Source organism: Ovis aries, chromosome 24, assembly GCF_016772045.2.
Source record: "Ovis aries strain OAR_USU_Benz2616 breed Rambouillet chromosome 24, ARS-UI_Ramb_v3.0, whole genome shotgun sequence".
In the NCBI taxonomy this organism is placed as follows: domain Eukaryota; kingdom Metazoa; phylum Chordata; class Mammalia; order Artiodactyla; family Bovidae; genus Ovis; species Ovis aries.
The window spans coordinates 15,982,037-16,007,390 of record NC_056077.1 but is presented as its reverse complement, the minus strand read 5'-3'; the positions used below and the strand labels follow the sequence as shown (position 1 = coordinate 16,007,390).

The 25,354-nt window shown below is 42.1% G+C and overlaps 1 long non-coding RNA gene across 1 annotated transcript; it reads left to right on the top strand.

Moving 5' to 3' along the window:
* The first annotated feature begins 1,492 nt into the window (after nucleotides 1-1,492).
* LOC121817861 (uncharacterized) lies at nucleotides 1,493-23,042 on the top strand. Its single transcript, XR_006057946.2, has 4 exons — nucleotides 1,493-1,751; nucleotides 3,283-4,515; nucleotides 7,105-7,200; nucleotides 17,677-23,042. It is a non-coding gene; the product is annotated as an uncharacterized LOC121817861 (long non-coding RNA).
* Nucleotides 23,043-25,354: the final 2,312 nt, after the last annotated feature.

The window sequence follows — 25,354 nt, the reverse complement described above, 5'->3', positions numbered from 1 at the left end:
GTCTGACTCTTTGCCACCCCTGGACTGCAGCACACCAGGGTCCCCTGTCCTTCACTGACTCCTGGTGTTTGCTCAGATTCACGTACATTGAGTCAGTGATGCTCTCTAACAATCTCATCCTCTGCCACCTCCTTTCTCCTTTTGCTTAAAATTAAATCTCTGTAAAAATTAAGACAATAATCTTACTAGCATTAGTATTTGCAAGGTGACTAGAAAGAACAGAATTATATAAACATTAATAGCTTTTTTCTGTACTAACAATAATGACTTTGAAATGGATATGGGGAGAATGTAGATGGAAAAATATCCCAATCACAGTAGCACCGACTATAAAATAACCTGGTGTATACTTAAGAAGAGAAGCTCAGGAATTCTATGAAGAAAACTGTTTCAGAAAATTATTGTCATAATCTCATTGAATGTCATAAAATAAGATCCACACAAATGGAAAATAAATGCCATATTTTTTGAATGGGGAAGTGCGATGTAAAATTTAGTGAAATTAAATTAAAATTCCAGAATCAATTATAATATTAACAATTTGGTTTTAGTAGTGAGGAGAGGGAATATAGGAAACTGGATTAAACAAATGGAAAAGGAGATGCTCTAAAATAGCCAATAAACAAATAAATGGCAAGGATAGATTTGCTTCAACTTACGTCAGAATATAAGTCAAATGTAGCAAATAAATATGTTATTGCTGGTTTGGGAATAGAAAAATGTAGGTAGATTATTTAGCTCTCCTACAGAAAACACTTTATATGACAAAGATGATATCTGAATCCAGTAGGGAATATGGCCTTTGTAAAGTAAGTTCCTGGCCTAACAGATTTCCTCTGGGAATGTACAAGAAAATTCCAGATGTATTAACGTCTTGAGTATAAGTAAATCAAACTAAAACAACAAAAATTCAGAAGAGACAAAGAAAGAAAGGAAAAAAAAGGCGTAAGCAACTCTTTAAGAATAAGGTGTGGAGGTCAGGCAGCGCTTGATCTGAGAGAGAAATGCAGTTTTGAACAAATTCAATTTTATATACTGGGAAAGAATGAGAAAGATGTTTAGTGCGGTGAAAATATTGATGGCACACTGGACAACTGCTGCATAACATAAAGGGAAGAAGGACTGATTCATGCCTCCACATGGACAAGAAGGAAGCCAGACACAGAAGTCCATGTACTGCGTGACTTCAATTTTACGAAATGTCCGGAAGAGGCGAATCCATTGAGACAGGAAACAGCTTAGTAGTTGGCAGAGGCTGGGAAAAGGGGGGTATGGAAAGCGACTTGTGATGTGTTCATGATTTCTTTGGGGGATGATCGATATGTTCTAAAATTAGACTGTGGTAGTGACTGCATAACTGTGAATATGCCAAAACGGGTGAATTTTACAGTATGTAAATTAAGCCACAATAAAGCTCCTTTCCACGTTGGTTTACAACCTGTGTAGAACATAGGGAACCTATTTTATCAAGGATACAAAGTGCAGGCTTCCTTGTTTTAGAATTGGCATGTTGTTGTTGTTGTTTCCTTGCTAAACTGTGTCCGACTGTTTGCGACACCGTGGACTGCAGCTGGACAGGCTCCTCTGTCCATGGGATTTCCCAGGCAAGAATATCAGAGTGGGTTGCTGTTTCTTTCTCCAGAGGAATTTCCCAACCCATGGATCGAATTCGCATCTCCTGTTCGGCAGGAGGATTCTTTACAACTGAACTACCTAGGAAGCCCAGAATTGGCATATACCATTGCAAATAGGTAAGTTGTCAGAAATCTAAATGGTAGCTCAGTGAATCACCATTACCTAGAACTTCATGTGTGCGTTACCTCAGCAGAGGTATGGCTTGGTGACAAAATGGGCTAGTCTCAGAGGCAACCACACTGGGTTCAAATGCCAATCTCAATACTTACTTCCTGTGTGGCATATGGCCTCACTTTCCTTACCCATAAAATGAGAATTAAATGTATATAAATAATTTAGGTAATGTCTGGCACATAGCAGGTATTCAATAAACATGATGGTGATGATGATAATGGGATGGTGGTGATTTAGATCAAGGAAAGAATTAGAGAAATATCTTTGTTTATTTTTCTTCATTCTAATTTTTACTCATTTATTTGTATACATAGATATTTTATTTTGGCATTCATACAATTATCCCTGGTGAGTTATCATCTCACAAATTAATTTTATCAAGTTCCACAACTGCTAGAGAGAAAATCACTGGCTTATTCCAAAGCCATTCATTAAACTGGAGAGAAAATAAGTAGTATTTTAAACTTTCTAAACAACATGCCAAGGACAGATGGAAGGAGGAGTAAATGCCATTTGTAGAGTTTGACTAGCATGCCTCTGAGTTCCTTTAAGGATGGTGGAAGCAACCTCTGAGCATCTTCGAGAGGGACCTAGCATACACCGAGGTTCCAGAGTGATGGGAAAGGAAGACATCACTATAATCAAACACAGTGATAGTGATTCTGACTTTTCTGGGTCAGAAAAGAAACTGTTAATTTTGTAGGACAAAGAAGGAGACGTGTTTCTTTGTAGGGTGCTATGCGCAAATTTTTACTGAAAAATCATGCTATAGAAGGGACTCGTGGGTACTTTTTGGTGTGCTGGAAAAATACTACACCTTGACTGAATAGTGGTACCTGGATACATATGTAAAGAGTAGTTGAGCTCTACACTTAAAATGTGCATACTGTATCATTTTATGTATTCTATACCTCTGAGAGAGAGAGAGAGAGAAGGACAAAGAGCAAGTTGGAATCTAAGTGTTCCAAGGAAACACTCATACATTCATATATACAGAAAAAACCTTATATGCAAATAAGTCATCATAGCATTTTGACAATAGAAATAACATCAGCAATAACCTAATGTTGGACAGTATCATCTAAAGGTTAAGTAAATTAGGGCATATTCCCTTATTGGAATGGTTATTCAAAAACTAAAATATGTGTGGAGAGTTTGCAAAAACATGGAGAAATGTTAAGTTAAATTGGAAAACAAAAAAGTAGAATGTAAAGTCTTTACATGTAATACACAAACGTGCTTATTTATGCATAGAAAAATGACAATGGGGAAATACTCCATATTTTAATACTATCTATTTTTTAAAATTAATGATGCAGGTCAGCTTTCACAGTTGACTTTTAAATTATGTATTTATTTTATTTTTGGCTGGGCTGGGTTTTCCTTGCTGTGTGCTTCTCTAGTTTCTGTGAGGGGGGCGACTCCCTAGTTGTGGAACACGGACTTTTCACTGTGATGGTTTCTTTGTTACAGATCACTGTCTTTAGAGCAGGCTCAGTCTCACTGGCATTTGGAATCCTCCCAGACCAGGGATCGAACCCATGTTCCCTGCATTAGCTGGTGGATTCCTATCGACTGCTCCACCAGGGAAGTCCAATACTGACTATCTTTGAATAGTGAATCTATGCATAATTTTGTTTTCTTCTTTCATTTTTTTTTGCATTTATAATGAATATGTTTGAATTTCAAAATGGTATAAATATAATTAATACCTTTAAATTTATAATAGAAAAAAAGCAAACATTGGACCAAGAATTGATCTTGCTGTGACTAATAGCGTGGGATGTTTGGAATTACAGACTTGATGTCAGATGCTGGTCTTTTTGTTTTAAAAGGGCAGTCGTTCCTATGGCTAAAACCAATTTCCTAAGGAGATCACCATCGGCTTCAGCATTTCAGCTCAGTAGTATCCTCCTGACATGCAGTTTTGAGATGTGCCTCCTGGTCAGAAAATAGTTGGCTATGTTCTACCAATTAAGGATTTCTCCTTTGTTGCCAGAATAAGCGCTGCTTCAGAAACTTACACATCTCAGAAGTTTCTGTGAAGCCAGCACTAGATAAAAATGCTGTAACTCAAAGGAGCTTTAATCTCCCAAGATGAGATAATACCAATATATGTGTTTTCATAGGAGGTTCCTTTGAACCTATAGTTATGAGCATTCCAGGTTTCCTCCAAATCCTTCAACCACAAGGAAAGATTCACATTATGGGAGGAGGACATTGGAGGAATTTGGACTTGATCATTGAGTGAGATTGCTAATGAAGACATAGGTGATGGCAGTATTAACTAATCTCACTGCATTTATTCATTAATCATCTATTTATTAAGTGTTTATTGAGCACAAGACCTTGTGGTAAATGTCACTATTTTTAAGCTTACGCTAGAGGTTGGCAAATAACTTTCATCTTGCATGCCAAATTTGATCAGTTGGTAGTGGTGGCCTTGAGTGCTCTGCTGGAAAAGATTCTGGAACTGTATCCAAACTCAAATAAAAAGAGGAATGATTGATTAGTAATGTCTGCTGTTATCGTGGACAGGGGAATGGGGCGGTGCGCCACACATTTGCTGGGCCTGCTGGATTATTTCTGTCAATTTAATGATCATCACCTCTGCTTTGACACATGCCCTATTTCCTACAGGTTGAAGAGCCCAACTTCTCTCCAAGTTAACATCACTGGAGAAGCATCACCAGAGAGGACAAGAGGGTAAATGTTGGCTATCTGCTCCATGCTAGACCTTATACACGAGTCTCTTTACATACAATGAGTCGTAACATCTCAGGGTATCCCTTTAAGTTGAGTATTTTTATTGCCTTTTGACAGATGACAACTGAGGCTAAGAGAAAGGAAACCACTTTTCAAAGTAACATAGTCACAGCAGGATTGTTTATTGATCCAATGAACAATTTGGGCTTAACATGGAACCAAATAAAATATGATCCAATAAACAACGTGGGCTCAACATGGAACGAAATAAAATATGATAGTGTCCTCTACTTTTCAGAAGGTCATAAAGCTAATCCTGTTAATTTTTGATAATTACTGTTAGGAAAATGGGTCCTTTTGGAGGAATAGGTAATTCTGTTTAGTCATCAAGACAAAATAAGGCACTGTCTGTTCCACTGTCTGCCCACCCCCAGAGTGGCTGGTGTTATTTGGTGAGGGTGTCATCCAAGCAACAAGCCCAAAGCTTTACGATCTTGGCTACAAACTTACCCTCTGTGGCTGAGCTCCAGAAAGACCCACCCCTACCCTCTTTTTCGGTTTGGTTCCAATGTCTGTTATTATTTGGTAGACCAGTCATTGCCTCATAAAATCACACATAATTACATCTTATTAAACATTTACTATGTGCCAGTCCCTCTTCTAAGAGCTCCAGCTGTATCCGTGCACTGCATCCTCACAGCATCCCTGTGACCGAGATGGTATAGTTATCCCGTTTAGACACAGAGGTGATAGGAGATTTTAGAACAGAGAAACTTAAAGTCACATGAGTAGTAAAGTAGGGCTGAGGCTCCAACCTAGGCAATCTGACTCCAAAGTCTAGGGATGGATCAACTCCAGTCTAAATGATTGTTACTACTTTGCAATTTCCAACCCATCTTCTTTAGTGGGTTACCCTAAAACCAGCCTCTGAGACGAAGATTTAAGTGGAAGTAATTTGGTATGAAATGTCAGTACAGGAGTGGGAAATGGAGGCAAGGGACGGAAGGAAGCCTGTAAAATGTATCTCCTGGAGCAAGTCATTACTGCGGGAAACTGGAATTTCAGGTCCACTTGGAGAACTCTGGAAAATACCATACAAAACATGCCTCTAGGGCAGAGAGCTTTTTACGTTTAAATTGATAAGGTATTTATACACCAATTCTTAGCAGCTATTGGTTGAAGGTTGCTCTCAAAGGACATGGATTCCTTGGCACTTCAGTCTGCCACACATGTGGGCAGAGTGAGTATTGGTGGCCAGAAATAGCCTTGAGGCCAAGAGATCTTAGCTGGAGGTGGAAGCCAGAGAGACTGCATGGAAACCGACAGGCCTAGAGAATGGGAGCAAACATCAGCAACTCCCTGAGTCCCCTTTCTTCCTCATTTTATTTACAAGCAACTTTATTGAAGTATAAATAATAGACTAATATTCATCCATTTTAACTGTATAATCATTTTTAGCAAACTTAATGAGTTGCATGACCATCACCATAATCTATCTTTAGAGCATTTTCATCACCGCAAGAAGAATCCACATGCCCATTTACAGTTCATCTCTGTTCCCATTCTCAGCTCCTGTCAAGCACTAATCTACTTTCTGTCTCCATGGATTTACCTTTTGTGAATATTTTACATAAGTGGGATCATACAATACATGACTTTCTGTGTAAACAAGAAAGTCTCTCTCCAAATATTTCAGGGTATAGATAGGAAGTAAAAAAAAAAATGGGCAAGAGCTTAGCAAGTAACTTTTTGGTGTGGGAGAGAGAGATATTCTAGATGAAGTGATCAATGATTGCATTACAATAGGTGACTAAGAGACACCCCATGCTTGGCCTAGAGTTCCATCTTCCCCAGAATACATTTGCTCCTATGAGCTTTTGAGTCTATGTATTTTCAAGGTATCTTTTCAACACAAAAGACTAGCAGCCAGCAAGCTGTTGGCTGAGACCTTGATGCCCATTAGCCCACTAACCTCAGCATTGAAATAAATGGGACTAACTCAGGGAATCTTATGTTGTTAAATAGATCAAATGACTTCTGCTGGTCTTGGGAGCTGAAGAATTCACTCTTTAGAAGTGACTGATGTATGGAGAGATCTTGTTTCCCTACTGGCCTTCCAATTCCCTCATAGTTTCCTCCCTGTCTTTATAGAAATGAATTACATAGAAACAAAACTAAACTATACTTGATGAAGGGAAAAATGAGCAGAACTGGCCAACTGATCAACCACAGTATGCATTCTGCAGACCTCCTGCCATCCCCTGTGTCTGTTGGGTAAACTGGTTGCAATTCCCTATGCAGAGGGGCAGAATCAGCCTACAACTAACTGTCTGATAAGCAGAGTGGGTTAGGATGTGGGATGTAGTCCACACCATCTCACCCAAAGCAGACTCTGACTTCGCTGCTGAGGGTCATTTTCTCTGAGCTGCTCCTACTCGTTAATTCTTGACTAACCCACAAAGTAGAAGTTTGGCTGTTGTCCCCTGTCATGTGCAATTTGTAAACATCATGTGTTCACCTTTGCATTATGAACCGAAGGCACAGGAACAAATAACTGTTAAAGTATCAACTTTATTGTTGGTAACACAGGGCTAGAAGTTATGTCTTGGACCTGTGACCCCAGTGTGACTCCCCGGTACCTGTCCCTGCACCTGGATCCTGGGATCCACTAGAGGGGAACAACAGGTGAGTAGAACAGGTGCCCCCAGCAGCTTCAGGGGAACTGTTCTGGGGCCCACAGTGGAAACAGAGAGAGAGGGACATCCTTTCCTGTCTCCACAAGTGTGAAAGTGAAAGAGTTAGTTGCTCAGTCATGTTTGACTCTTTGCAACCCCATGGACCATAGCCCACCAGGCTCCTCTGTCCCTGGAATATTGGAGTGGGTAACTATTCCCTTCTCCAGGGGATCTTCCTGACCCAAGGACTGAAACTGGATCTCCCACATTGCAGGCAGTCTTTGCCATCTAAGCCACCTGGGAAACCTTGTCTCTACAAGGTCAACCCCAACCTCTGACCCAGGCATGCTGACTCCACGTGGGACACCCTCACTCTTTTTGCCTCCTGTGTTGATGCTTCTCCAGGAATGTTAACGTGGATAGAAATTTGGTTCCTTCAAGCTGCAGGATACAGAGGGTGTGTCAAGGCTTAAGTGACCATCATTGAGCTGGCAGAAATAGTCCAGAGATATAGCAAATATATGGCACAGTCGCCCCAGTAATGTGGATGGGCCTCATCCAATCAGTTGAAGGCCTGGATAGAACAGAAAGATTGGGCTCCCCTGAGCAAAAGGGAATTCTCCAGCAGACTGCCTTCACACTGGTACTGTCCCATTGACTCATGGGTCCCTAGCCAGCCAACCCCACTCTAGGTTTGGGCTTACCGGCTTCCGTAACGCCATAATTTTGTAAGCCAATTCCTTACAATAAACCTCTTTCCACTCACACACACACACACACACACACACACACACACACACACACACACACACAGATCCTGTTGATTCTGTTTCTCTGGCAAACACTGACTGATATGGCAGGCAGATCTTAGCTACCTAGTTGAGAATATGAACTTGGGTGGAAGTGGGGAAAGATTTGGAAGTACCCAGACTAGGAAGCTGGGTGAAGGAAGAGAAGGTAGAAGACCCCAAGTATCCTCTCCCTGGCTTTGCTGAGGTCTGGCTCAGGTCACTATGGCCATCTTTCGATCGAAGAGTTCCTCACTCCAGAGAACTCCTGGACTGATGCAGGCCCAGGACAACATTTGATGTCTGGGTTCTGACGAACCACCCAGGGCGACATCCTGACCCTGGCTGGTGGGATGGCTTCAGTAAATTCAGAAAAGCTCTATTGATGCTGACCCACTCTTAGTCCTGTCCAGGATGGAGAAATAGGAGAACAGGTGGGATTCAGAGGCTGAAGGCTGAAAAGGAAAGGGTTCCCAAATGAGGCGACCCACTCCTCTGGTGTGAAATGGCCAGTCAGCTTTGTAGCGTTGGCTTAAGACCCAGAATCTTAGCCTGAGACCCTACAGAATTGCCCCACCATTCCTAGCTGCGGCATCCCTTCAGGAATTTTTTTCTTCTCAGCCTTTGATTTATGGATTCTTTATGTTTCTGTCATTCCTGTGGCTACAATACAGACAAAAGTCTCCTAAACTTCAGTCATTGCAGAAATCCTCCACAGACTATCACTTCTGTGAACCATTCGGACTCTGATTTGCTCTTTAGATGGACTCATTCTTCTTTTAAAAGGTACATTTATTTGGAAAGGAAATGTCATAAAGTTCTTTAAAAGGAAAGGCTGTTTTTCCTGGCCTTGATGAGGAAGTCACTGGAAAAACAAATATATGGAAAATAAGCCAGGCTTTATATTCTAGTTAGTTAGCTTGATAGCTGTCGTTATTAAAAGAATAGACCTGTAAGGTCTGGAGAAGTGTTAAAGTCATCAGCACCTAGCTGAGACAGTCTCCCTAGCTGGTCAGAGCGATTGGAAGACCTCTGGAAAGAGAGTTGCTTCAGTGTTGTTACACCAGCCCAGGTCATGTCTGAAACCATGCTACTTTATCAATGATGTGCATTTCAAACTGCGAGGAAACACAGGTTTGGGGAGGAGGGGGTGGTGGTGTTTCTCTGGGCTTTACTGTGTTCCCTGAAATGTCACATATGGGAATCCTAACTCCCAAAATCTCAGGATGCGATATGGAGATACAGTCTTTAAGAGGTAATTGAGTTAAAATCGAGTCATTAGGGTGTGCCTTCATCCAATCTGATGGATTTCCTTATGAGAAGAGGAAATTTGGACACAGACACGGACAGAAGGAACACCCTGGAGAAGATGGCCATCTACCAACTGACGAGAGGGGCCTAGGAAGAAACCAACACCCTGGACTGCGAACTTCCAGCCTCCAGAACTGTGAGAAAATAAATGCCCGTTGTGTGAGCATCCAGTCTACATGCTTTGTTATGGCAACCCTAGCAGAAGTTCACTGGGCCCCATCTGGGTTCCAGCTGCCAAGGTTCAAACTTTTGAATAGCAACATCTGAAACTTGTCATTTTTCTATCACCCATAGAATCTGATCTTTTGATAGTTTCTGGGAAGATGGGGAGAAAATGCTAAATATGAGACTTCTTTCGTTATCAGCACTACATACCTCTAAGCAAATAGTTTTCATAGCTTAAAATTCATCGATGAAAAAGCTGTTTCCACATGTTCCTTATTAGATAGAAGGTTTTAAGTGTGATTACTGTTTCCTTCTGTTAAGAAATGTATACTGTGAAATATTAACCCAGAAAAATAGCATTTTTACAGTAAAACCTACAGTATTTTACTGTGGAGTTTTTCAAATTTTTTGTTGATCAAATGTCAATAAAAGTCTCATCTTATTGAAAAAAAAGGATAACTGACAAGGATGTATAGGATAGCACAGGGAATTCTGCTCAATATTCTATAACAATCTAAATGAGAAAAGAATTTGAAAAAGAATAGAAATGTGTATATGTATAACTGAATCACTTTGCTTGAAACTAATACAATGTTGTTAATCAGCTATACTCCAATATAAAATAAAAGCTTAGGATAAAAGATGTAAGGAGCTTGGTGTTCAGGACTAAGGTCTCCGCCTTCAATACTAACCAGCCGGAGTGGGGCATGGAGGGGTGTCAGAAACAAAATAATCATTCCTCTTGCCTCTTCCCCAAAGTTACCCAGATGTGGTTTTTTTTTTTTTTTTTGGTTAATATATTTTAATTTTTATTTCCAAATTTTCCATTTTCTAATGTGTTTAACTTATTATTTTTTTGTTCAGTCACTAAATTTTGTCTGACTTTTTATGACCCCATGGGTTGCAGCATGCTAGGCTTCCCTGTCCTTTTTTTTTTCACTTTATTTTACTTTACAATACTGTATTGGTTTTGCCATACATCAACATGAATCCACCACGGCCCAGTTACTACATTCTCCACTCTCTTTTCCCTTATTTCCTCTTATTTCATCAGGATGGGTCTGTCTCCCCAGCCTGCAGCCCCTTTTCAGTGTCTTCAGGGCCCCCCTTCCGTATCTTTCTCTCTGCAAATGCCTTAAACCCCTTACCTGGGTCTTGTCACCTGTAAATGATAGATCTAGGCTTTGAACTGAGGCTTGTGTGATTTATGACACATCCCAGGAATGACAGAGAGATTAAAAGAGGACTCTGATTTACCAATATTAATAATGATTCACCCATTAATTACAATTTCTTATCATTACTTCCAGCAGATAAAGTATAATGTGGAGCTCTTGCTCACCCCAATATTGATGGTTACGGTGTCTGTCTGCTGATCACGTGCGATGTGCCTGTACTTTATTGGTATTGTCCTATGCATTCCCCTCTACAGCATCTGCACACTGATTATCTTTTATACCTATCTGATATGCAAGAGCCCTGAAATTCTCATGTTTTACACCAACACATCTCAGAGAGACCCAAGAGCAGGGGATGAAAAGGTAAAGCAGTCAAGAGAAGGGTAAAGGGAGGGGGAAATGATTTTCTCATATTCTCATGGACAGCAGGACTCTGTTAAATCCCCTTGCTTTCTGAGACTCTGAGTCCTTCGGCATGGAGCTAGGACAGTTCATAAGGATCACCTAGCCTTCACCTGATCCCATCCATCTGGGTTAGTTTGCTAGGGCTGCCTTAACAAATTTGCAGAAACTGAGGAGCTTAAACAAAGGCTTCACCCCTAAAAACCATCACATTGGGGAAGGGGGTTTCAACCTAGAATTTTAGGGTGAGATAATAGAAACCATATAAATTGGTCTCTCTTCTGGTTACCTGGCCCAGAGCTCCTAAAAGCCTTGTGAGCATCTTTTGTTCTATTGGGGTGACTCTGGATGGGCACCTGGATGGTTCCTGGATGGGAGATTGGTCACCAGAAAGACCAAGCCATGATTTAGAAGCTTGGAATTTTCAGCCCCAGGCCTCCATTATCCAGAGAGGGAAGAGGGGCTGGAAATGGAGTTAATAATGGACCATGGTCACATGAGAAAACCTCCATAAAATTCCAATAGTATGGGGGTCAGAGAGCATCCAGATTGGCGAACACATCCATGTACCAGGAGGGTTGTTGCTGTTGTTCAGTTGCTCAGTTGTGTCCGACTCTTTGCAACCTCAGTTGTGTCTGGTGTGGATTGCAGCATACCAGGCTCCCCTGTCCTTCACTACCTCCCAGAGTTTGCTCAAACTCATGTCCATTGACTTGGTGATGCCATCCAACCATTTCTTCCTCTGTCACCCCCTTCTCCTTCTGCCCTCAATCTTTCCCAGTATCAGTGTCTTTACCAATGAGTCAGCTCTTCGCATCAGGTGACCAAAGTATTGCAGCTTCAGCGTCAGTCCTTCCAGTGAATACTCAGGATGGTGTGTGTGTGCGTGCTCCATTGCTTCAGCTGTATTGGACTCTTTTTGACTCTACAGGCTATAGACTCCCAGGCTCCTGTGTCCATGGGGATTCTCTAGGCAAGAATACTGGAGTGGGTTGCCAGTCCCTCTTCTAGGGGATCTTCCCAACCCAGGGATAAAACCGAGGCCTCTAATGTCTTCTGCACTGGCAGGCAGGTTCTTTACCACTATCGTCACCTGGCAGCCCATTCAGGAGGGTAATTCATCCCAGCTCCACAGGGACAGAAGATCCTGAGCTTAGAACCCTCACAGACCTCACTATATATTTATCTCTTCATCTGGCTGTACGTCTGTCTCCTTTGTCACAACCGTTAGTAAACAGATGAGTATGTTTCCCTGAGTTTTAGTAAATCATCCAGTCCAAGCAGGAGGAGGTTATGGGAATTCCTGACTTGTGGCCATGTTGGACAGAAGTTGTGGCTCATCTTGAGACCTACAACTTGTGACTGGCATCTGAAGAAGGGTGAGGCAATCTTGTGAGACGGAGCTCTTCACCTATACGATCTGATACTGTCTCCAGGTAGAGGGTGTCAGAATGAAGTGTAATTGAGGAACATCCAGCGGGTGTGGCAGAAAGTGCTGTAATTGCTATAGTCGTGTAAGAGTAATGGAGAAACCCATGGTGGTGGTGTGGGGAGCTAGGGAGGGAGAAACAGTCAAATAGTCACCTCAGAACACTGTCCCTCTCCTCCCCATGTCTCTTCACATTATCTTTTGTCTATATCTATGTCCAGTTCAGTTCAGTCACTCAGTCATGTCCGACTCTTCGCGACCCCATGAATCGCAGCATGCCAGGCCTCCCTGTCCATCACCAACTCACGTCCATCGAGTCAGTGATGCCATCCAACCATCTCATCCTCTGTTGTCCCCTTCTCCTCCTGCCCCCAATCTCTCCCAGCATCAGAGTCTTTTCCAATGAGTTAACTCTTCGCATGAGGTGGCCAAAGTACTGGAGTTTCAGCTTTAGCATCATTTCTTCCAAAGAAATCCCAGGGCTGATCTCCTTCAGAATGGACTGGTTGGATCTCCTTGCAGTCCAAGGGACTCTCAAGAGTCTTCTCCAACACCACAGTTCAAAAGCATCAATTCTTCGGCACTCAGCCTTCTTCACAGTCCAACTCTCACATCCATTCATGACTACTGTAAAAACCATAGCCTTGACTAGACGGACCTTAGTCAGCAAAGTAATGTCTCTGCTTTTGAATATGCTATCTAGGTTGGTCATAACTTTTCTTCCAAGGAGTAAACGTCTTTTAATTTCATGGCTGCAGTCACCATCTGCAGTGATTTTGGAGCCCCGCCCCCCAAAATAAAGTCTGACACTGTTTCCACTGTTTCCCCATCTATTTCTCATGAAGTGATGGGACCAGTTGCCATGATCTTCATGTTCTGAATGTTGAGCTTTAAGCCAACTTTTTCACTCTCCTCTTTCACTTTCATCAAGAGGCTTTTGAGTTCCTGCCATAAGGGTGGTGTCATCTGCATATCTGAAGTTATTGATATTTCTCCCGGCAATCTTGATTCCAGCTTGTGTTTCTTCCAGTCCAGGGTTTCTCATGATGTACTCTGCATATAAGTTAAATAAGCAGGGTGACAATATATAGCCTTGATGGACTCCTTTTCCTATTTGAAACCAGTCTGTTGTTCCATGTCCAGTTCTAACTGTTGCTTCCTGGCCTGCATACAGATTTCTCAAGAAGCAGGTCAGGTGGTCTGGTATTCCCATCTCTTTCAGAATTTTCCACAGTTTATTGTGATCCACACAGTCAAAGGCTTTGGCATAGTCAATAAAGCAGAAATAGATGTTTTTCTGGAACTCTCTTGCTTTTTCCATGATCCAGTGGATGTTGGCAATTTGATCTCTGGTTCCTCTGCCTTTTCTAAAACCAGCTTGAACACCTGGAAGTTCACGGTTCACGTATTGCTGAAGCCTGGCTTGAAGAATTTTGAGCATTACTTTACTAGCATGTGAGATAAGTGCAATTGTGCTGTAGTTTGAGCATTCTTTGGCATTGCCTTTCTTTGGGATTGGAATGAAAACTGGCCTTTTCCAGTCCTGTGGCCACTGCTGAGTTTTCCAAATTTGCTGGCATATTGAGTGCAGCACTTTCACAGCATCATCTTTTAGGATTTGAAATAGCTCAACTGGAATTCCATCACCTCCACTAGCTTTGTTCGTAGTGATGCTTTCTTTTTTTTAAAAAATTAAATGTTTATTTTTACTTTATTTTACTTTACAATACTGTATTGGTTTTGCCATACATTGACATGAATCCACCACGGGTGTACATGCAATCCCAAACATGAACCCCCCTCCCACCTCCCTCCCCACAACATCCCTCTGGGTCATCCCCATGCACCAGCCCCAAGCATGCTGTATGATGCTTTCTAAGGCCCACTTGAATTCCCATTCCAAGATGTCTGGCTCTAGGTGAGTGATCACACCATCATGATTATCTGGGTCATGAAGATCTTTTTAGTACAGTTCTTCTGTGTATTCTTGCCACCTCTTCTTAATATCTTCTGCTTCTGTTAGGTCCATACTATTTCTGTCCTTTATTGAGCCCATCTTTTCATGATATATTCCCTTGGTATCTCTAATTTTCTTGAAGAGCTCTCTAGTCTTTCCCATTCTGTTGTTTTCTTCTATTTCTTTGCATTGATCACTGAAGAAGGCTTTCTTATCTCTTCTTGCTATTCTCTGGAACTCTGCATTCAGATGCTTATATCTTTCCTTTTCTCCTTTGCTTTTTGCTTCTCTTCTTTTCACAGCTATTTGTAAGGCCTCCCCAGACAGCCATTTTGCTTTTTTGCATTTCTTTTCCATCAGGATGGTCTTGATCCCTGCCTCCTGTACAATGTCACAAACCTCATTCCATAGTTCATCAGGCACTCTATCTATCAGATCTAGGCCTTTAAATCTATTTCTCACTTCCACTGTATAATCATAAGAGATTTGATTTATGTCATACCTGAATGGTCTAGTGGTTTTCCCTACTTTCTTCAATTTAAGTCTGAATTTGGTAATAAGGAGTTCATGATCTGAGCCATAGTCAGCTCCTGGTCTTGTTTTTGTTGACTGTATAGAGCTTCTCCATCTTTGGCTGCAAAGAATATAATCAATCTGATTTTGGTGTTGACCATCTGGTGATGTCCATGTGTAGAGTCTTCTCTTGTGTTGTTGGAAGAGGGTGTTTGCTATGACCAGTGCATTTTCTTGGCAAAACTTTATTAGTCTTTGCCCTGCTTCATTCCGCATTCCAAGGCCAAATTTGCCTGTTACTCCAGGTGTTTCTCGACTTCCTACTTTTGCATTCCAGTCCCCTATAATGAAAGGGACATCTTTTTTGGGTGTTAGTTCTAAAAGGTCTTGTAGGTCTTCATAGAACCATTCAACTTCAGCTTCTTCAGCATTACTGGTTGGGGCATACACTTGGATTACTGTGATATTGAATGGTTTGCCTTGGAGACGAACAGAGATCATTCTGTCGTTTTTGAGATTGCATCCAAGTACTGCATTTCGGACTCTTTTGTTGACCATGATGGCTACTCCATTTCTTCTGAGGGATTCCTGCCCACAGTAGTAGATATAATGGTCATCTGAGTTAAATTCACCCATTCCAGTCCATTTTAGTTTGCTGATTCTTAGAATGTCGACGTTCACTCTTGCCATCTCCTGTTTGACCACTTCCAATTTGCCTTGATTCATGGACCTGACATTCCAGGTTCCTATGCAATATTGCTCTTTACAGCATCGGACCTTGCTTCTATCACCAGTCACATCCACAGCTGGGTATTGTTTTTGCTTTGGCTCCATCCCTTCATTCTTTCTGGAGTTATTTCTCCACTGATCTCCAGGAGCATATTGGGCACCTAATGACCTGGGGAGTTCCTCTTTCAGTATCCTATCATTTTGCCTTTTCATACTGTTCATGGGGTTCTCAAAGCAAGAATACTGAAGTGGTTTGCCATTCCCTTCTCCAGTGGACCACATTCTGTCAGACCTCTCCACCATGACCCGCCCATCTTTAGTTGCCCCACGGGCATGGCTTAGTTTCACTGAGTTAGACAAGGCTGTGGTCCTAGTGTGATTAGATTGGCTAGTTTTCTGTGAGTATGGTTTCAGTGTGTCTGCCCTCTGATGCCCTCTTGCAACACCTATCATCTTCATTGGGTTTGTCTTACCTTGGGCGTGGAGTATCTCTTCACGGCTGCTCCAGCAAAGTGCAGCTGCTGCTCCTTACCTTGGATGAGGGGTATCTCCTCACCGCCACCCTTCCTGGCCTTCAACATGGGATAGCTCCTCTAGGCCCTCCTGCGCCCGCGCAGCCACCGCTCCTTGGGTGTGGGGTTGCTCCTCCCGGCTGCTGCCCCTGGCCTCGGGTGTGGGGTGGCTGCTCCCGGCTGTTCCTACGCCGTTGGAGCTTGGCACTCTCGGCCGCTGCCCCTGACCTCGGACGTGGGGTAACTCCTCTTGGCCGCTGCCCTTTGGGCATGGGGTCCTCCCGGCTTCTGCCCCTGACCTTGGACGTGGGGTAGCTCCTCTTGGCCGCTCTTAGTGCACAGGTCGCAGCCGCCTGCACTTTATCTACATCCAAATTTCCCCTTTTTGAAAGAGGCCAATAATTTTGGGTTAGGGTCTACTCTAATGGTTGCACTTCAACCTCTGTAGTTATTTCCAAAAAAGTTCACATTCTAAGGTATGGAGAAGAGGTTAGGACATCAACATGTGAATTTGGGGGCAACACAATTGAGTTCCAAACCCCAGCCACACTGGTGTGTCTAACGATTTCTCTTGGCAGCCCAACCGTTTTCAACATCCTTCTCCAGTAGGAAAATATTCCTAATATAATCCAAACCTTCTCTTGTCTCAGTTTAAAATCATCTCCTTCCATTCTCTTAAGATATCAATATTCTCTCCTTTCTTTTTTGAGCCTTAAGCTTTTGACTCTCCTTGTAGCTGAAAAACCACTCCCCCTCCCCCCAAATTAAAGGACACAAAGAAAGGCAACTGAAAAGTAAGTTTGGGGTGGGTGATATTCAAATCATCGTCTTTAGTTCACAGTGTGAGCAAGATGCTAAGATGCTGTCAAGGACTAGAAAAGGAAGGTATGTTCATGGCTGTGGTTCAGAAGCCTGAGAGCTTTGGTTTAAAAATAGGTGAACTGAAATAAACACTGAGCGCTACTGAGATGGCACCGAAATAGAGTGGTAATTGATCTAATGCAACTTTTCCCTCAGATAACATCATTATTTGTGAAATTATGTCAGTGTTGCTGCTGCCAAGTCAGCAAGCACTTATAGGACGTGACTTCTAATTTAAGAATTGGACTATTTGCGGCTCATCTCCGAAGACAGTGGGAACTCAGTGGACTCCCAGTAGCCAGTCTTCCGGAAAGGCTGGTTTGCACTTGAAGTTTGCAACATTTGTGTGTTGGGGAGGTGTCCTGACCAGGTGGTCCTTGGAAGAAGGACTCCCTGCCCAGCTCTAGGGAGTGTAACTGGAAGATGATCTCTAGCTATCAGCTCTTTCTGGGTCAGCCCCAGCTCCAGAGATTCAGGCCCTCAGTCAGCCCACAGACTATGATTTAGTGAAGCAGGGGTATGATCTAAGATCTCACCGCGGTCATTCTGATGTCACCCAGCACTTGCTCCATAGCTAAGACATGCCTGCATTGTGATTCCACCTCTTACCACCCCTATCTCCAACCTGCTTCTTTTCCCAGGTGTTGATTCCTAATAAACACCTTGTAGCCCAGGCTCCAAGCCAACAGCTGCTTCTAGAAGATATGACCTGCCACAGCTGCCTCGACAGTTTCCAAGGTGGATTCATGTTTCCAACTGTATCTGTTGTGCTCCTGAAAGAGAGAGGGTGAAATTGTCCCTTCATGCCCTCGTGGAGCTGGCTGCAAGATGTTTTCGTGGAATTCCAAGACGAAGAATCTCCTCTTTAAAAATTTTTTATTGAGCTACAGTTGATTTACAAGGTGTTAATTTCTGCTGCATAGCAAAGTGATTCAGTTATACATATATATTCTTTTTCATTATGGTTTATTACAGAATATTGAATATAGTTCCTTATGCTATACAGTAGGACCTTGTTTGTCCAGTCCATATATACTAGCTTGCACCAGCTAATATTAAATTTCCAATCCATCTCTCCCCTCAATATCCTCGCAACCACAAGTCTGTTCTCGGTGTCTATGAGTCTCTTTCTTAGATAGTTTCATTTGTGTCATATTTTAGATTCCACATATAAGTGATATCATATGGAATTTGTTTTTCCCTCTCGGGCTTACTTCACTTAGTGTGATAATCTCTAGGTTCTTCCGGGTTGCTGCAAATGACAGTATTTCATTCTTTTCTGATGACTGAGTAGTATTCCATATGTATAGATATATGAAGTGAAGTGAGGTGAAAATCACTCAGTTGTGTCCAACTCTTTGCAACCCCATGGACTATACAGTCCATGGAATTCTCTAGGCCAGAATACTGGAGTGGGTAGCCTTTCCCTTCTCCAGGGGATCTTCCCAACCCAGGGATCAAACCCAGGTCTCCTGCATTGCAGGCGGATTCTTTACCAGCTAAGCCATAAGGGAAGCCCATATATACATATATATATATACACACACACACACACACACACACACATACATACATATATGCATATCACACTTTCTTTATTAACTGGAAGAATCTTATATATCATATAAAAATATATTTGGCTTACAGAAAGTAAAGTACACGTGGAAAAATTGTTAGAAAGGATAGCCATTTCTTTATTCAGAATTAATTTTTCAGTGTTGCAGGGTTCCAGGCATTATTCTCAGTACCAGCACCATGGTGAATAAGACAGACATGGATTCTCAGAATTAGGTTCTATGGGAGAGAGGCAGTATGCAAATAAATAAATATGTTAATGAGCTGCTAAGTCGCTTCAGTCGTGTCCAACTCTGTGCAACCCCGTAGACGGCAGCCCACCAGGCTCCCCCGTCCCTGGGATTCTCCAGGCAAGAACACTGGAGTGGGTTATGTTAATGAGAAAGTATAGATATTAAACACATGAGGAAAATAAAATGGGGAATGGTAGCTGGTGACTGAGGTATGGGAAGAGTCTTCCAGTGAAGTGGCCTGGGAGGACGTCTGGAGGAGGTGGCAGTGACGTTGAGAAATGAAGGACAAAGAAGATCCAGGCTTCTGCAGATAAAACTCAACCTGTTGAAATAGAAAGGATTCACAAGTTCCTGCTGAAAGCCCAGATGAATCAATGGCATCATCTAATAGAAGGAGGGGACCGCTGTGCTTATCTGAGGTGATCAGCTGCACCTCTGACCATCCCTGATGTCCTCCATAGAGGCTGCATCTAGGGTTGCATGGACCATAGAAATTTAGCTCAGAATGGAAATTGATCTTTGAAGTACTTCTTCATTCTCACATTAGATTTTTATCCAAAAACAGTGCGGAAAATGGCTCAGTTGCTCCCTTGGTTTATGTTGTAGGTCACAGATGGCATGGCACCCGATTAGCAGGCATTTAAACAATCCCTTATCATCTTTTCAGGGCTTTCATGCTTGATTTTTTAAAAACTTTGTCCAATTCTCAGCAACCCGATTTTAAAGGTCATTATATTAACTGCAAAGATGAATCAAGGGACGAGTTCATTTCTCATCCAGGGAGGCTTTTTAGTCTTGTGTGCTGTCATTTCCATGCCCTGTAGATTTGATGCTGATCTGGGTTTTAAAAAGACACTTCTATTTCAACATAGTATTCTTTGGGGAAAAAGACTGCCTTCCCTTCCTAAACTCAGCCTTGCCTTCTCATCAAAGGAAGCTTTTGTACTGCGTTTGTCTCACTCATATCTGGGAGAACAGCTGCCCACTCACAAGCTCTACTCCAGCTGAAGAGCCGAGGACCTCATTGTAATCACCTTGTTGAAATATTTGGAGCTGTATAGCAAGAGCCTGGCTCTGTGTTGCCATAATTTATGATAAAAGCCTGAATAAATCCCCAGACATGGATTTCCTATAAAACCCTTCCTTGTGAAACTTTGTTGCGCTGCAAAATGAAAAGAAGATGGGGAAGAAGAGAGAGAAAGGGGCGGGGGTAGCAGAGAAGCCTACAAGATGTGTATAAATCTCCAAGGATGCTGCTTCTATTCATTGCATTTACTGTAAAGACAGGGGTTTTATTTGGATGGGAAAAGAATGAACCATGATGGTTTTCAGAGTTTAATATGGAGCTTGCTTGAAGCATTTTCCTCTGATCTTTCTGCTTCCTCAAGATCACCAGAATATGGAAGGAGGAAGGATACTTTCTATCAACCCTGAAAGGTTCTGTATTGAGATGGGCATCAGGGGTCAGAGTGAAACCTCCTTTTAGTGCCTTTGGTCTGTGAAAGTATAATTGTGCAATATAGCTGCATCAGAAGTATATGTTCATTATCCAAAATTATACTATATGGGGTTGGGTAGTGGGGAGGGCAAGAGTTGAGAGAAAGAGGGGACAGAAAGGAAGGGAGAGAGGGAGGAAGGGAAGGAGGAGAAGGAGACCAGGGAAGAGGAGAGATACTCTTTTTTGTCTTTCTTTAAAAAATATAAATTTATTTATTTTAATTGGAGGCTAATTACCTTACAATATTGTATTGGTTTTGCCATACATTGACATGAATCCACCACGCGTGTACATGTGTTCCCCATCCTGAACCCCCACCCCTTTTAAATCACATACATCACTTCAACCTCCATCCCACTCACAGTCCAAGAAAGCAGAAGATGGAAAATCTGATTCTACAGATCCCTCCTCTCATCCCTTTGCCTCTCATAGTACAAGTGTTTCCCTGTGCTGAGGGCCAGGCTGTTGTTTACAGTCAGCGGGGTTTGCTTAAACAGAACTCAGCCTTTTCATCACTTGCTCAGCCCAAGACACAGTAGTCTGTTCAAGATGGATGGAAAATGGACTCAGTTGGACATACTGAGACATCTGCCTTTTTACAGCATGGGTAACTGAAAAGGAGTTTTAAGGGACATATTTTACTCTCTGGGACTGTTTCTTTGGAATCTAACTGCCTCTTGTGAGCCTTGCCTGTCAGGGTCCTCCTAACTGAGCAGGTAAAGGATGAGAATTCTGGAGGAGACAAAATTTATTCATCAATTATTCACCAAATAATTACTGAGAATCTTCTCTGTGCTGGGCACTGTGCTGAGCTGGGAGGATTTTACATGATGACACTAAGAGAAGTTTCTCACTGCTCTTTTCATGTAACCTCAGGATTTTAAAGCTGAAAAGATCCTGAGAGGATATCATCTATCAAAAACAATGCTGGGCAACACTTTATACATAAGAACTGCTTCAGGGAAAATAAACATGTTTACCATCTACATTCTTTTGGTTCATTCAAAGCAAACTCAAGATGGAATCATTTTATTAAGTTCTTCGGCAGGAAGGGAGACATTCTCACAACTGAGTTTACTTACTCAATTGAATGGTTGGCCATCAGTAAAAGGTTTGGCCTTTCTCTTTGGCCATTGAAATGCAAATATGTGGACATCTGATAAACTAACTATTAAATATCAATATTTGAGAAGTAGCCCTGTGGAGCTGACTTTCAAATTGTTGAATTTGAAGTTAGACTATATATCCCAGAGTTTAGGCAGGTCACATGGCCCACAGGCTGTGGTTACTCGTCCAAGAGGCAGTGAATGGAACGCCATGATTGGCATCCAACCTCCACCACACATTGTGCAATAGCTGAGGCCCTCTCCTGGGTTAGGTATCTGTCTCCTTCTTTAAAACAACAACAACAACAACAACAACAAAACTCTTTTCATTGCAAACAACCAAAAGAAAAACTTATGCCAGAAAAGGGGGAGATATAAAATCTCAAATGAGTTCAAAAGCCTAGATGTTAGTATCAGGCATGGCAGAAATCAGATGTTCAAGTCATTTAATCAGTATTCCACTTTTTACTCCCCACTCCACTGCTTTCTTCTCTGGTGATTTTCCTCCTAGGTAAGCTCTCTCTGTCCTCACCCATAGCCTACCAAGCAAGAGCCAAGTCTCCCAAATACAAGTCCAGTAGAAAACAGTTGCCTCTCTCTAGGTCATGCCTGCCTTAGTTCTGGAATTAGAGCTTTTGGGCTCTGCCTAGCCTTGAATCAGTCTCAGTGGTCTCATTGGTCAAAATGGGTCTTTTGGTCACAATTATGGCCAGATCCATGTGAAATATATGGGCAGAGACTGATGAAGAGTGATTCCCTAAGGAGAATTGGATTGCTATTATTGGATAAAAGAGGATAATCCTGAAAATGCAAAGAAAAACTCTCTACCATCCTTCCTATCTATCTTGCTGTTCATCTATCCATCTTTCATCCATTTATTCATCCATCCATCCATCCATCCATTTGACCATCCACCTACATGAATATCCAACCACCTACCCACTTAGTCATTCAGATAACTAGCTATTTGGTGACTGTTCTTCCCTTTACTACAGGAAACAAACTTTCAGTTCATGACATATCTTAGGAGTTCCAAAACCATTTTTTAAATGAATTTTATCTTATTCTCACTTTACACATAATGAAAAGGTGGATCACAATAGCTCATGTCAGAGCTGGGATCTGCACCCATCCCCCCAAACATTTTTCCCAGGAAGATGTTGCCTCATCCACTGGGCAGTAAGACAAACATATTTAAATTATGACTAAACATAATGGCATCATGTAAAGGTATACTTATCTGTGGTTTTATTAATCAGAACTCATTTTCATTTCAGAATTGTATTCATCTTTTCAAAAGAAAAGTTTACCCTCATTATAATGCCTGCTACTGCTAAGTTGCTTCAGTTGTGTCCAACTCTGTGCGACCCCATAGACGGCAGCCCACCAGGCTCCGCCATTCCTGGGATTCTCCAGGCAAGAACACTGGAGTGGGTTGCCATTTCCTTCTCCAATGCATGAAAGTGAAAGGTGAAAGTGAAGTCGTTCAGTCGTGTCCGACTCGTAGCGACCCCATGGACCGCAGCCTACCAGGCTCCTCCGCCCATGGAATTTTCCAGGCAATAGTACTGGAGTGGGGTGCCGTTGCCTTCTCCGCATTATAATGCCACGTCACCAAAAAAAAAAAAGTATATAACAATTTTAATGTCAAAAAGTAGGTACATTTTGTTATTGTGCTTAACTCTAATTCATGAAGCTATTATCCAAACTATTGAAATATGCCTCAAAATACATGTGTCTTAATAAGACTTTAGTGATTATCATGATACTGGTGGAGAGAATTAGAATACAGAGTGTCTGGAACACTCTCCATGAGAACAGCTTTACTAAAGACCCAACAAAATTAAGGCTATGGGGATGGAAGGTGGAGTGGTCAACCATATGTTCACCATCATCTTTATATATACATGGACACACACTATCTTCTTTGGCAAGTTTAAATGCCTTATAAGCCCAAGCCTATTTGATACCTGCTCTATTTGGATTATAGATGTGTTATAGTGTTTTGTGCTTAGGGGTTCCTGGATAGGAGTATAGCATGGAATTCATGATTGACTGTTGATTTCTTTACACTGTTTAAAGGAAAAAGAAGAAAAATGACTGGGAGCTGGGACTCTTGGGTTCATCCATTTGCTCAATAAATGTTAACTGAGTACCTACAATATGCCAAGCACTGTCCTAGGACACAACAGTGAGTGAATCAAACAGACTCAAATCCTTTCCCTCCTGGAACTTAGACAATTCAATGCCAGATTCTGTCATTAAGGAATAATTTATACTTTGATGCATCACTTGCTTCTGTGGGCTTCTGTTTTACTACTTGAGCTATGAGAGGTGAATGAACTCAACACCAAGCAAAAGAAAGTAAGTAAGTAAGTGAAGTCACTCAGTCGTGTCCGACTCTTTGCAACCCCATGGACTGTAGCCTACGAGGCTCCTCTGTCCATGGGATTTTCCAGGCAATAGTACTGGAGTCGATTGCCATTTCCTTCTCCAGCGGATCTTCCTGACCCAGGGATCGAACCTGGGTCTCCCACACTGTAGACAGATGCTTTACCGTCTGAGCCACCAGGGAAGGAACAGCTTAAACAACTAAGCTGGGGAAAAGGAAAACTCACAGAGGACAGAGTGCTTCTGCCCAAATCCTGAGAAAGATGTTCTGCTTATGAGCAAAGATAATTGATCTGTGTGGCTCCCAAGGATAGAATAAGGATTATTGGAGACACAGCTGAATTACTCACAAGGAGCTCAGAAGGTGGTGAGACCTTTGTTACCGAAAGTGTACAAGAAGAGGAAAGGAACTTGGCTGGAATGTGGGAGAAGTATCAACCTTCTAAAAACTCTCTCAAATATGGGGGGACACCTGTATACCTATGGCCAACTCATGCTGATGTATGGCAAAAACCATCAAAATATTGTAAAGTAATTATCCTCCAATTAAAATAGATAAATTAATTTAAAAAACATGAGTGTATAAGCATAATTAACAGTGCCCTCAGCCATCTTGGCACTGCACTGTTTGGACCACATGGCCTCCATATTTCTTGCAATAGAAGAAGAGAAGCAAGGAGGAGGCCTCTTAACAGCATTGGCCTGGCAGTGATGTGGATCACTCCTGCTTACAGCCCAATAGCTATAAAAAGCTGTTGTTTTTAGTCACTAAGTTGTGTCCAACTCTTTGCAACCCCATGGACTGCAGCATGCCAGGTTTCCCTGTCCTTCGCTGTCTCCCAGAGTTTGCTCTAACTAACGGCCAATGAATCAGTGAGGCCATCCAACCATCTCATTCTCTGTCACCCCCTTCTCCTCCTGCTCTCAATGTTTCCCAGCATCAGGATCTTTTCCAATGAGTCCACTTTTCACATCAGGTTGCTAAAATATTGGAGCTTCAGCTTCAGCCTCAGTCCTTCCAATGAATATTCTCAGTTCCTTTAGGATTGACTGGTTTGATCTCCTTGCAGTCCAAGGGAATCTCAAGAGCCTTCTTCAGCACCAGGATTTGAAAGCATCAGCTCTTTGGTGCTCAGTCTAATTTATGTTTCAACTGTCACATCCATACATGACTTCTGGGAAAACCATAGCTTTGACTCTACAGACCTTTGTCGTAAGAATAACATCTCTGCTTTTTAATACGCTGCCTAGGTTTGTCATAGCTTTTCTTCCAAAGAGTGAGAGTCTTTTAATTTCGTGGCTGCAGCCACCAACCATAGTGATTTTGGAGCCAAAGAAAATAAAATCTGTCACTGTTTCTATTGTTTCCTCATCTATCTGCCATGAAATGATGAGACCGGATGCCATGATCTTCGTTTTTTGAATGCTGAGTTTTAAGCCAGATTTTTCACTCCCTTCTTTCACCCTCATCAAGAGGCTCTTTAGTTCCTCCTTGCTTTCTGCCATTAGAGTGATA